This window comes from Rhinolophus hipposideros, assembly GCF_964194185.1.
Source record: "Rhinolophus hipposideros genome assembly, chromosome: 3".
NCBI lineage: Eukaryota > Metazoa > Chordata > Mammalia > Chiroptera > Rhinolophidae > Rhinolophus > Rhinolophus hipposideros.
Window position 1 is genome coordinate 80,081,559 of NC_138049.1, and position 13,024 is coordinate 80,094,582.

A 13,024-nucleotide genomic window follows, 5' to 3' on the forward strand; every position below is an offset into this window, starting at 1 on the left:
CGCAATACTTGTTATGCACACAAAAATAAATTAATGAGATATTTTAATGAATGATACTCATTTTCAATGTTAGAGTCACCTCAAACATAGAATATTATCTGTTCTCACAACTGTGAATACCACTATACACTTTGTCTAAGCATAATAAAAACATATTCTTAAAAATTTGTAGAACATGAATATAATCAGCTATCAGCTCCTTTATAAAAAGTGATTCTGAGATTTTGGTGTGGCATTCTGCAATGGAATACAGTAGTAATATAAAATCAGTGTGGCAATTTATAATTATTAAGCCTTGATCAATTTTTTAGAGTATGTTTACTAATCCTTCAACTCTGGCTCAGTTCCAATTTACATAACATATACTTATATGTATATATATATATATATATATATATATATATATATACACATATATACATATATATATATATACACACACACATTGGTTATACATATCATTTTATAATTTAGTTGCAATGAACTGATCTTCAAAATCTGTTTTATTTTATTAGTAGTATTCTCTAGAACTCTCTTAGAAAATAAAACATACACTTTACTTGGTAGCCTGGAAGCTATTACTGATAATAGGTTTGCTATGTATATTGCCCTGATACTCGCTTGCTATGGAAGTATACTTAGGTTATCATGCAAAAAATAACAAATTACAATTACTATCACAGCCCCCAATTTCCCATATAAAAACGGTGTTTTCTAAAAATTACCCATTTATTTCATAGACAATTCCTAGCTGAATTATATTTACCTCTAAACTTCAGTATGCAAGAATGTGTGTTATTGGTGTTATTAATAACCCCTAAAAACAACTTGAATATATGTCAATCTGACAAATACAGGTCATAATAGCTAGTAATTATTAATAAATATATGTTAAAATATAGGAAAAGTTATCTGAGTATTAAATGTAACTTTAAACCTTTCCTAGGTATCATCGCTATTGCCAACAAGAGAATAAGACATAACCAGTATTATAAAACTAGGTATGATTATCTAATCAGTACTTAAGTGTTGAACTATAGCAAATTATTGAGGGTCTATGTGTTTGATTATTCATTTGCAATCTTATTACTAATATTTACTTTATAAAATTGTTGTTATGAGGATAAATTGGTATATCTTGTGAAAATGCTAACACCAAGCATGACAAAAATTACACAATCCAAATCATTTATTTGTCCTCTCTCTCGTCCATTTTAATATTAAAAAATAAATACATAAATTTTTTCAAACGCTTTCTGATATTAATGAAAATGATTTGAATAATCATATGAATTTTATTGAAAACTTCCTCCTAATATTTTTCATATTTTCCTCTCAAAGTACTTTCAGTTTTTCATATATAGAGAGGTAATTTATTTTATTTCTACATGTTACAGTCAGTAATACAGAAACTAGGTCTTGAAAATACAGTATTTGACTCATAAAAAGGAAGGTGACTTTCCAAGTAATGAAAAGTTATGAATTAGAAAATGGAAACAGGGCTCAATAAGCAGTGTATCTATAGGAGAAAGAAAGACATCAGATGGACTGAAATAAATATAGTTAATTTGAGTATGGTAGGCAGAGTCTGACAAGTTCTATGGCACAAAAAATTAAGACTTACGATATTTAGTATCAAGGGTTATGGATATGAATGGTTGTGATGGTTAATTTTATGCATCAACTTGGTTGGGCCATGGAGTACACCGATATTTAGTCATGCATTATCCTGAGTGGTTTGGGATAGGATTAAAATTTAAATTGGTAGACTGAATAAAACAGATTGCCCTCCTTAATGTGGATGAGACTAATCTAATCAGTTGATGATATAAGTGGAATGAAAAAGCTCACCCTCCCCTGAATAGGAGAGAATCCCTCCTGCCCAACTGTCTTTGAATTGGGACATTGACTTTGTGTTACCTTTGGACTCAAAGTGAAGCATCACCTCTTCCTAGCTTCTGATGCTGCCAGTCTTCAGACTAGAAATGCACCATCAACTCTCCTGATTCTCAGACCTTTACACTCAAAATGCAAATACGTACATCTTCCGCAACCCTGGCTTCCAGCTTGCCAACTCACCCTGCAGATCTTGGAACTAGTCAACTTCCATAGTCAAATGAACCAATTTTATATAATAAATTATAAATTGATAAATGGATACATAAAGATAGAGACAGAGGGATAGATACAGGTGATATAGATATAGGTCTCTTACTGGTTCTGTTTCTCTGGAGAACCCTGACTAATAATATGGTGTTTTAGGTAGTTTTCTTAAAGTCATTTTATCAAGTTATAGTTTATATCCTATAGAAGTCATTCTCTTTAGTGTACCACTATGTGAGTTTTGACAAACACATACAGTTATATAACCACCACCACAGTCTCAATATGGAGCATTTAAATAGTGGTTACATCCTAGAATGGTCAAGTTTGAGAAACCTAAGAAATAATTGGGATACCTAATGTTGTAAAAAAGCTAATTTTGTTGTGGATTCAGTCACATTCCTGAGAATTTCCCCTGTGTATCTGTTTGGCAAATGTTTGTCCATATTGTATGTGTATGTGTGTCCATCCAGACCCATGTCTTTGCTTTACTTCAAGCAATAACTGCAGAAATACAGGAGTGTGAGGGCTAAAAAATAAATAAAGAAAAAAGAAAGAAAAGGAAAAAAAAAGCTTTTCCTCCCACATTCTAAGTTCTTCTAGCTAGGCAAATAATTCAAATGACATATAGCAGATTAACAGGAGAAAATCAAATTTTAATATATGTACACAGGGAATTTATATAAGCATGAAAATTCCAAAGACAGGTGAAACTGGGTATATATGATATTTTAGACAAAGGAGAAAGATAGGTGGGGTGCAGTGATGGGATTTCAACAAAAGTAGGCAATTTACAGGTGGTCGAGAAAGAATGGAACATACATGGCGGGTTAATTCTTGCTTCAGTGGAGTGTAGCAGGTGACCTAACTTCCAGGCTCCTGCTTGTTGCCTTCCTATCTCACATACTTAATTCAACTTGGCTAAAGTAAAGAAGCTTTCCTGGAGCAGATTGTGCCATCTGAAACTCTTGGGCAGGAAAGGGAGGGTCAAATGTTCTTTCTAAGTTGTCTGTTCCATAATAAACGGTTCAAAATCAATATCCCAAAAGGCAGCTTCAGGGTGGCAAAACTTTAGTCTCTTGTCAGGACTACAAATGTTTTTTACACCCATTTGTAGTTAACCCTCTGTTTGCTGTGCCTATAGTTTTTCCTTTTCCAGAATGTCATGTGCATAGGTTTGTTTTACTCAAGAATATACAGTATTTGAAGACAAGTACACAGTAGAACTGAAACAAGACTCAAGGACAGATTACAAGGTAGCTCTACTTTATGGAGTCTGGAAATTAATTCTTACTTTTTCTTGGAAGTGATATAATAGGGTAGGAAAAACACAGATTTTGAAGTCTACAGTTCCTGAGAATGAATCAAAAATCTTATGATCTTTTATGGTCTGCTTAATCTTTCTGACAATCATTTGAGAAATGAGGGCAAAATACCCACTTCCTTAGGCTCTCTTTATAAATATGATAGCATCTATATATTGTTTCATGAAGCAAAAGGTAGTAAGCAGGTGATTGAGCGATATCATAACTAGTACTAGGTTTCACAAGACAGTGGGAATGTTAGATGTGGAGAGTCATTTGATCAGAGCTATTCTGTTAATGTGAAATTGATTTGACATTAAGCCATAGGAAAAGTATTCAGTTCAAAAAATGTAATATTTAGCATTGATCAAATAATGAACTCGCTGGTCATGCCTGGAATCGTGGCAAGAAAGGAGCCAAAAGATTCATAATGGAGTCTTGTGTGGAAATAGCAAAATGAAGAATTGATTTTTTAATAAGGAGGAAGAAGTTCACTTGAGCCATGTGAAATTTAAAATTACATGTCTACATTTTCATTAGCATGGGATAGGTCAGTGGGAGAGAGATTGGGAAGAATTGAGGGCTAAGCCATAGAGTACCCTTAAATATGAATCCACGTCACTTTAGAGCCAGGGAAACAAGGGCTGGATCACTAAAAGAAGAACAAAAGAGTAGGAGAGCATAGGGTCATGTAAGCCAAGAGAACCAAGATTTTCTAAGAAGTGGCCAATCAACAGATTTAAATAGGAGGAAGGAGGGCAGGATGAGCAAGCTCAGAAAGGAAAATCACATTTATAGTATTTTATTGTGTTGGATGTTTTCAGATATGGTTTAAAATTTTATCTTTACAACAAATCTGAGATGTAAAAATCTGAGATTTACAAAATTTTAATAGGTTTACCAAATCATTCAACTAGTAAAATATAGAACTGAAATTTAATCCTAGATATTAAAGAAAAAGAGAATTTGAGGCCTTTTGATGTGGTCATAACTTTCTTGTCATCTTCAAGAAAGTTATTTCAGGAGGATTGTGGAAGCATAAGGGAGATTGAAAGAGATTAAAAACTGAGTAGATACTGAGAAAACGGGGCACTACTCTTTCAAGTATTAAGAAAGAAGAGACAAAGTTAACTAACTCAAGGGATTAACTGTGTCAAAGGAGAGATTTCCAGGAACAGAAATAATTACAGTTGCTGGTAGGAAGTTTGCAGAGAATAAAGCTTAAAGAGCAGTCAAACATTGTAACTCTCTTCAATGTATTTCACTAGCTGAGAATTGAACTATACATTTTTTTTAAGTGTTTTTGAGGTCTGTAAATGAGTGGAGCTCTGGTATTTTAGTTTTTAACATTTTTTATTGTATTTATTTTTGTTTCTTGTAAGAACTTGAATCATTTCCTAAAATAATAAGTATCCTTTGTTTTGGAGAAAAATGCTTGAATGTTTAAATAGTGGTTACATCCTAGAATGGTCAAGTTTGAGAAACCTAAGAAATAATTGGGATACCTAATGTTGTAAAAAAGCTAATTTTGTTGTGGATTCAGTCACATTCCTGAGAATTTCCCCTGTGTATCTGTTTGGCAAATGTTTGTCCATATTGTATGAGTATGTGTGTCCATCCAGACCCATGTCTTTGCTTTACTTCAAGCAATAACTGCAGAAATACAGGAGTGTGAGGGCTAAAAAATAAATAAAGAAAAAAGAAAGAAAAGGAAAAAAAAAGCTTTTCCTCCCACATTCTAAGTTCTTCTAGCTAGGCAAATAATTCAAATGACATATAGCAGATTAACAGGAGAAAATCAAATTTTAATATATGTACACAGGGAATTTATATAAGCATGAAAATTCCAAAGACAGGTGAAACTGGGTATATATGATATTTTAGACAAAGGAGAAAGATAGGTGGGGTGCAGTGATGGGATTTCAACAAAAGTAGGCAATTTACAGGTGGTCGAGAAAGAATGGAACATACATGGCGGGTTAATTCTTGCTTCAGTGGAGTGTAGCAGGTGACCTAACTTCCAGGCTCCTGCTTGTTGCCTTCCTATCTCACATACTTAATTCAACTTGGCTAAAGTAAAGAAGCTTTCCTGGAGCAGATTGTGCCATCTGAAACTCTTGGGCAGGAAAGGGAGGGTCAAATGTTCTTTCTAAGTTGTCTGTTCCATAATAAACGGTTCAAAATCAATATCCCAAAAGGCAGCTTCAGGGTGGCAAAACTTTAGTCTCTTGTCAGGAGCAAAGAGTAGATGAGGACAGGAAACACAGAGACATATCTTCATCTCACACTATCAAGCAACCATAAGAACATCTTACTCAGTTACGCACAAGCCCGAGATAGGAATTTTCAATGATACCGGTTAACATATATTGAATCCTAACCATGTGCTAAGTGCCTTTGCTTTGCTTTTGTGTCTGTGTCACATGTATAAAGTTGTTTAATTCTCTGGATAGTCCTCAAATCTAGATATTAATATGACATTGATTATACAGAGGTGAAAATCTGTAATTAGCCTAAGGTCACAAAAGTGGTAATTGGCAGAGCCAGGTTTGACTCCAGTTCTTAAATACTCTTCTCTCTTGCTTCTGTACAATGTGGACACTGGGAAAAGAACTCATGCTCTGTTGATTGTTGCCCTGGGGCAGCCATGAAACAAGAAACTACCCTATGAATGAGAAATTTTCCAGATGCGAGTGGCTTTTCTGAATGATCTGGAAGGAGGATAATATTGGGGGTACAAATTAGGTTGTGGGTCTGCCTTCCAAATGACAGATCTGTGGACTACATTACTGTGGCAGAGAGGTCTAATTTTCCCAGATATTGTATTAACAAAAATTAATACTGTGACTTTGCCTAGTTTTTATGTCTTACATGGAATATCTAGGACAGCAATCACAGGGGAAACTAAAGTACTAAATGGCCTTTTTTTTTCTTTTTTTTTGCTTTTGAGTTCGAAAGGCTCAATTCATGTATAAGACTGTATTTGGAAAGAAAGAGTCATGGTTCAGGAAAAATCTTTTCCCTTTCCCCTTGCCTTCAGGCTTAGAGAGTTGGGGAAGAAAATAGCTTCATTTTTAAATTAAGGAAATTAAAAATAGAAAGGGTCTGCGGTCTTATTTTCACTAGGAATTTTGAGCAATGTCCTCCTTACCACATAGGCATGGAGTCGTAAAGAAGAGATAGCTCCATTGGCTGCCAGGGACGGAACAGCTCTGAAGTTACCCCCTGGTTTGTGATTCTTTGAACTATTACAGCAGGATGTGATTTTCTACCATTTCCTCAGCTATGTATGAAAATTCAGATAGTTTGAGGATGTGTGTAGTCTAATGGTCTCAATATCTGTCTACAGGGTATACCACAAATTCTCACTCCTTCCTTCTTAAAATGCTTCCTTTGTCTACCTTCTGAGACTTCACTTCTGTTTTTCGTCCCACCTCAGTTATAGTCTCTTTGCACTTTCATTGTCTGATTTATTTTCATTCCTAACATCTCATAATGTTGTGGAGACCCATAAATGAAGATGTCATCTAATCGCATAGTTTCATGGACAGTCCACATGCTAATAACTCCTAAATTTATATGTCTAGCTTGGATCCCTTCTCTGACTTCCAGACATTGATATTTAACTATTTCCACAGCTTATTCAGTTGGAGGTTTAATAGTCCTTTCAAACTTAATGCGCCAGGACCTAATGTTTGAACCCCTTCCCTATCCTACCCCCTAGCTGCTTTTCCGTATCTTTCGTGACCAGTAAATCAAACTCAATTTTTCTATTATTTCAGATCATAAAACTTACCTACAGTCATCATTCTTAAGCTTATATATTCAGCAAAAACCTATTGAGAACCTACTGTGTGCCTCACCATGTGTTCTGCAATTGTACAACAGTGGAAATCCTCTTAATGACTACAATTCAGAAGAAAAAGAAAAATGGAGCAGGGTGAGGCAGTTGGAAAGAGGAAAGTGTGTGATATATGTATTAAATGGGGAGGTTAAGATAGGCCTTGCTGAGAAGAGTTACTTGGCAGTGAGTCAGTTCACCTGAGGAAATTAAAGTAGGTGGGAGAAGACTAATAGTTGCTAGATGGGAGGGGGTTTGGGGGATGGGGGAGAAGGTGAATGGATTGGAAAGTACAAATTGGTAGTCACAAAACACTCATGGGGATGGGAAGTATAGTATGGGGGATATAACTGATAAGGTTGTAAATATTATGTAAGGTGTCAGATAGGTACTGGATTTATAGGGGGGATCATTTCATAAATTGAATAGATTTCAATTTATTACCACTGAACTGATGTAGAATAATATTGTATGTCAACTATAATAGTGTGTGTTAACTATAATTATATATATATATATATATATATATATATATATATATATATATATATATATATATATATATATGTATATGCAGATATATAGATATATATTCACAGGATATACAGTACAGCATAGGGAATATAGGCAATGAATTGTAACAGCTATATACCATGTCAGAGGGGCAGTAGACTTGAACGCGGTGTAAATATCTAAGCATTATGATGTTTTGTACATCTGGAACTAATATAAACAATTAAATTTTAAAAAATACTTAGGGAAAGAGTGTTGTAAGAAAAGGGACAAAGAGAGAGGGACCTAGGAGGTAATATGCTTGGCATCTTTGAGAAATAGCAAAGAAACCAATGTGACTGAGACAGCCTCATCAAGGAAAAGAAAATCGAAGAGTAACAGAAAGAGATTCTAAAAGGCCTTTTAGGGCCATTGTAGCATGGCCTTTTACACTAAGTGAAATGGGAACAATGTGGGGTTTGATGAAATGTTTGGCATTATATCTTAAGTTTTAAAAGGCTCACTATGGCTACTCTGCTGAGTATAAACATGGGAGAGGCCTTTTAGGGCCATTGTAGCATGGCCTTTTACACTAAGTGAAATGGGAACAATGTGGGGTTTGATGAAATGTTTGGCATTATATCTTAAGTTTTAAAAGGCTCACTATGGCTACTCTGCTGAGTATAAACATGGGAGAGGGTGGTGGGCAACTATAGAAAGTAGAAGGTCTATTAGAGGGCTTTGCATTGACCCTTGTAATCAACAGTGATGGTTCTGACTAGATTGATAGCAGCAGAAGTGATTGGATTTGGGATATATTTCTTTCATGCCTCACAATGAATCCATCAGCCCATCTGCCAATTCTGTATTAAAATCATATCCAGAGTCTTTTTTTTTTTTCTTAATCACCATCTTAACCTAAGCCACTTTTATCTTGTGTCTAAATTAATACAATAGTCTTCTATCTGGCTTCACTCCTTCCCACTCTCACCCCACCCTCACTCCAGTCATTTGACAGTAATTAGAGTGACTTCTCAAGACACAGTTCGAATTATGTCTTTCTTCTCTTCCAAATTGCCAGGAGTTTTCTATCATATTTAGACTAAAAGCAAAAGTCCATAAAATGACCAACAGAGACATATTGGTCTGACTCATCATTTACCTCATTAGCCTTTTCTCCTACCTCTACCTCTCTATGAATTGTTATTTCTACTCTATTCTTCTCTAAGCCACTCTAGGGTATTTCATCTACCTAGATATCTCTTCCACAGATATCTGCATAGTTGAATCCCTCCCATATTTTACTTTATTATCAAATGTCACCTTATCAGTGAAGACTCCCCTAATCATTTAAAAGGAAAAAGGAAAGAAGAAACGGAAGGAGGGAGGGAGGGAGGGATGGAGGAAGGAAGGAAGGAAGGAAGGAAGGAAGGAAGGAAGGAAGGAAGGAAGGAAGGAAGGAAGGAAGGGAGAGAGAAAGGAAAAGAAAGAAGGACAAAGGGAAGAAAAGAAAGAAAATAGATGAGTGAAAGGCATACCTCATTATCAAAGGAGTTTGAACTAATATTCTACTAGTCTTATGAAAAGCAATATATAAAAGGTGATGTTTTTTCTAAATATGAGTAGATATATAATTATAATATTATGTTTTATTTGCAGATCTCTGTGTCTAGGAAGGCTTCCATTAGCCATGAGAAAGTTATTTTCTTGAGTCAGCACCCAACATTCCCTCTCTTTGGATTACAAAATTTCTTTAATTTATTAGTAATATGCAAATATAATAATATATGAATTACAAATCATAAATAAAGCACAATATATAAAAACAAACATACACCTATATCTATAATTTCATTTATTGCTACAAATAGAAATGAACTTTTGTTTATAGTTTATTCTTTTAATATAGTATTATTTTCTTTCATTAGAAGATTAATGAAATAAATATTTCATATAATACAGGATCAAGTATAATAGAAATGATTTATGATTAATTCAGTAATTTTAAAAGATAAAGGTAAAAGTAAGGCAAGATTTTAAATATAGCTGCAGGTCTAGGATATACTAATATAATTTAATTTGACAAAATTCTGAAATATCCAGCAATTTCTGTTCTCTTTATGAACCCACAGATGGAGGTGAGATTTCATTTATTCTACCTTTCAAATGATATAAATTCCTTGAGGCTTTCTGTGTTATAGTTCCATAATTATTCTTTAGAAAAAGACTGTGTCTGCATTACTTCTTTTATACAGATCATCGTAGAATCAATAAGTAACATTCTAAACTCATTCTTCGCATCAGCAAGTTCTTTCTGTTCTCTTATCCTGACAGCCTTTGCTGTACAATACTATCCCAGGTTGTCACTCAACCTTCTGCAGCAGGTTCCCCTAGTAACGCAAGGCCTTTTTCTTTCTCCCACTGTCTGTATCTGAATTAAAAAAAAAAAAAATCAATTTGTAATAATCCCTGAACACACAAGAAAGCATTCAGTCGGAGACATATGAAGTCAGTAATGGAAATGGTGCGTTACAAGTAAAATTGGAAATAATTAAATTACAGAGAAGTGTTTTGTTTATGGACTTATACAAAGCTCCAGATGGTGGCTTTAAGTATTCATCTCCAGATTAGCTAAATAAAGGCCAAACCTTATGTCAGTCTGCACGTGGTTCAGTGAGTTTACTTTTATACTGCAACAGGTTAGAGCTTGTAATGCTTTGTTTCAGAAGTCACATATAAAAGAAGACTTATTCGATAAGGGTTCTGAAAAACAAGGTGACACTCAGTAGGCATGTGCAGATATTAACACTAATCAGAAGCTTCCCAGAGTTGCCAGCTTCCTTGGCTAATGGTTGAAAATTAGGAGTAAGTTGTACTGATTTCACCTAGAAATTACTTTTCTATTACAAGATAACAACTGCCTAACTGAATACAACCACAAAGATCTCTATTAGTCATCATAAGTGTTTCTTTAACACTTTTTTTTTTTCACCTGTTCTCTACAAAACCTTTTTACAAAATTGTTGCATATGCTTAGGGATATTCATTCTACTTGATTCAAGAAAAAAAAATTGCTTTGTATTCTTTGAATCTGCAAACAAAGAATATAATTTCCATCTCCCCAGAGGAATAGGATCTGGGAGACAGCCAGAGTCTTTATTTAATCACAAAGGACTTATGATTGCCTGAGATTTTAAAGTTTTCCCCACTGTCCACCAGCATACATGAGTGCTGTGAGATGTCATTTGCAAAAAGATTGTATAGTTTTTACTTTGTTTATAAAAAATATTAACCACATATCTGGAAATACTTAAACCAGTTTTTTCCATGTGTCAGTTATTCTCATGTTAATTCTAGCTAGTTGCACCCCACTCAATGATACTCTGAAGACAGCATTTCTTTTTGATGTTGTTTTCAATTTAACTTTTCCTATAATTTATCTGATATGATTTATGTTTTAAAAGAAAATATAAAAGCGTTTCAAAAGTCAAACACCCCTATCAACACCCTATGAATTTTATTTGATTATGTAGGTGATTTATGGCTCAATAGAATTCATTTGTACTATTTAACTCTTACGATTTTAATTAACTTAAAAACCTGTGGCTCAATTATTGACATATTGCAGACATCATGTGCTTTGAATCACTTGTAATTACTTTAATGTATGGTGTAAAATGACAGACTATTTCTTTAAAAAAATAATAATTTTCAAAGAATATGATGAAATACTGTCCTGGGGACTAACATGAGTAATGTCTTTCTCTCATTTTGCTTAAAAATTATTAAATATTGAATTACAAAAAATATACGATAATCAATATTTGTATATGAATATAGAAAAAATAATGTACTTTTATGCTCCATTGATATTACCATCTCTAAAGAATGTCTTTATTTAAAACTTAACATTCAGGTAATGATGATGTCAGTTTATATCATTAACAGGATTTAGAAAACATAGTGTTACTAGTGGAATAAGTATGTTTATATTGTCAACAAAACTTGCAGATGTTAATAATTCAAAATTTTAAGTAATTATTAAGACTTTTTTTAGTCTTTAGCTTTCTGGGATGTTAAGTTACAATTATAATTTTAATTGGCTTACAAATGGCTCTTTATAAACTAAAGATATATTTGTACCACTCTATCTCTATTCAGAAACAAAAAAGGCATGATCTTGATTTAATCTTCACTAAAATATTTTATAATTATTAATAATAAATTTTACTCAGTGTTCAAGAATGCAAAAACCTAAATGTGAAGTAACCTCCATGTTGCAGCAGCCAAACAAACAAACGAACAACAGAAGAGTAAATTTTTAAGACTTTCTGCATCACAACTAATTAGAAAATAAGTTTTGTGATGACACAAAACAACCCCAAATCCCCTTTCTCTGACTGAATCCTCAAAACTGAACACCAAGGCTGTCACTTAGAGATACACTGCAAAGGTTGAGTTACCATGTTAAAATATAAAATAACTGCATTAAGTAAATCAGTCCCACTTTAATAGTTGCTTAAAAAACAAATGGTAAATTGCTTAGGGTAAAAGAAAAAAATAGGAAAAAAAACAAAGGAAGTAAAACACTTCTGGTGGAGAGTTGCCAATGAGCCCTGAGCACATTAAGCTATCCTTAGCAATTCTAGGCATATATTTTCATCTTATAAGATCCAGGTTATTTGACTTCTGCCAGGTTCTTGCCCTGAATGGTAGCATTCAATGTGCTCATTGTTCCCCTTGAATACCCCAAGTTGTCAGGAGGCTAATCACCTACTAATCTTAATAAAAACTATGTATGGTCATCGACTGTTACAGAAATTTTAGTGATGTCTACGCATCCTTGGAAGAGATAGTCTAGTCAGGTATGAAGAATGATAAAGTATATACTTTACAAAAACTTTGTGTTCCCAGAGGAAATTATATCCTAAAAAATAATAATGCTAACACTTGTGGGGGTCTTTTTTGAAAATAGTGACACAGAAACAGACTTCATTTTTGAATAAACTAGAAGAAACATAAATTATTAAATTATGCCTCAGACCATAAATTGAATTTTGCTTGAAGAGAACTTAGAATGTGTCAGTGTCTTGGAAGGTTCAACAGACTCCTGATGTTCTTAGAAAACTAGTTTTAGAGCATAGATTTGACTTTATAGATTATACTCATTTTAATTGAATTCATCATCTAATGTGGATGATCAAAACAGCAATTACTAAATTTATGATGCTAACATTCCTGAAGAAATGGAAGGTGTCTGTCCTTTGGCTTTGCATTCTATCTA